Below are 1641 nucleotides of genomic sequence, written 5' to 3'. Positions count from 1 at the left end.
CCTGGGGGCTTCCACCAGAGTTTAGGCTGTAATTAGCCAGCTGATTGAGATCTGTGGAGGAGGAGAGAATACCTTCAGAGATGGTCACTTTACAGACTGTGAGTTAAGGTCAAAGTGGTCACTAAAAAACCAGGAACAGACAATAATTAAACCTGTTGCATATGACAAGTTAAAGGATTTGTTGATGACTTTCTGCAATATCTTCAATGCATATAAAACAGTCTCTAATATATATACAATTTCGGCCATTTATGCAAATTAGTATGGATTTTAGTGTGGCCTAACATATTAAAATGATTGACTTTCTGCCACACGTGCTGAATATACTAGATTGTATATTTAGCTTTAAATCACAATACAATTTAACACAGTGAAGAACATACAGTTGCACTCAAAATTTTTCAACCCCCAGTGCCAATTTGGGTTTTAAGTACTATCTTCAACTTTTAAGTTGTTTGGAATAAATTTAACATACAAGTGGATTTTAAACAGCTGAATGTAACCAATAATACAAGGGTTTTCTCTAAATTCCACACAAAATGTTAATTTTAATAACTAGTGCAGTTTCAAAATTATTCAACCCCCGAAGGAGCATTCCTTATAAAGACACACAATTACAAATCAAGTGTGGTTAATAATGCCCCAAGCTTTTATAACGTGCGTGAAAGCTAACATTAGTACTACAGTTGCAAATTCTCTTTTCTACATGCTTGGATTTGCATCTTATAGTCTAATATTGTATAGTTGAACATATCAAAGTCAAGAACACTGCCCTAAAAAATTAAGAAAAATGGCAATGTCCGTGCATTAGCAATGAAATGGATCCAAAAAGGTAGCATGTGCACTAAATTGTTCTAAGGATATTTTTGAAAGCGCAGATCACTAGTTAATAGGTTTACATAAAGTGGCCACACTGCCTGACCAGGGAGAAAGAATAACTTAACCACCAGAACCACCAGATTTCTATGGAGACAAGTGGCAAAATAGCTTGAGTGACTATAAAAGAGCTACAGTAAGATATTCTGACATCAGGAACTAATCAGTAACTGATATTTAGTTGGTACAGTAAGATACAACTTCACACCAAAGGGCTTCTTCAGGTACTCAAAGATGGGAACCTCTATTGACCCACAGCAAACACATAAAAATCAGCTCAAAATTTCTTATAACCATTTACATAATCCATAGCTGTTTTGTAATCATATTTTCCAAAGCGTTGTAAGAAAATAAGAACTTCTGTAGGCCTGTGATTTATCAGTATATATGGCTGGAGATGGAAGATGACAATACACCCTATCTACAGTAAGGCATGTCAATAGCCGAATGCTGTTCTTGGTCCGATTGGCTTCATCAGGTACTGCAAAACTATAATAAGTAGAAAACGAGATGAATTTGATCAAATATCAGGAAATCTCAGAAGCTAATTTCATGCTGACATTAAATAAGATAATGCTTGGGGACGACATTTGGCTTTCCAGCAACAAGACCATGCTTATCACATTGTCTACTAAGGCTGGCTTTCCCAAGACATCCTAGAATATTCTAGAGTGGTATTGGTAGTTGAAGGATTTAAATCCCACTGGAAATCTTTATTGGGACTTGGTGAAGACAGTTGCAGCAGACATACTCAAGAATTATGAT

Source organism: Acanthochromis polyacanthus, chromosome 6 (genome assembly GCF_021347895.1).
Source record: "Acanthochromis polyacanthus isolate Apoly-LR-REF ecotype Palm Island chromosome 6, KAUST_Apoly_ChrSc, whole genome shotgun sequence".
In the NCBI taxonomy this organism is placed as follows: domain Eukaryota; kingdom Metazoa; phylum Chordata; class Actinopteri; family Pomacentridae; genus Acanthochromis; species Acanthochromis polyacanthus.
The sequence above is the reverse complement of the archived record's forward strand: the minus strand, read 5'-3'. Positions refer to the sequence as shown.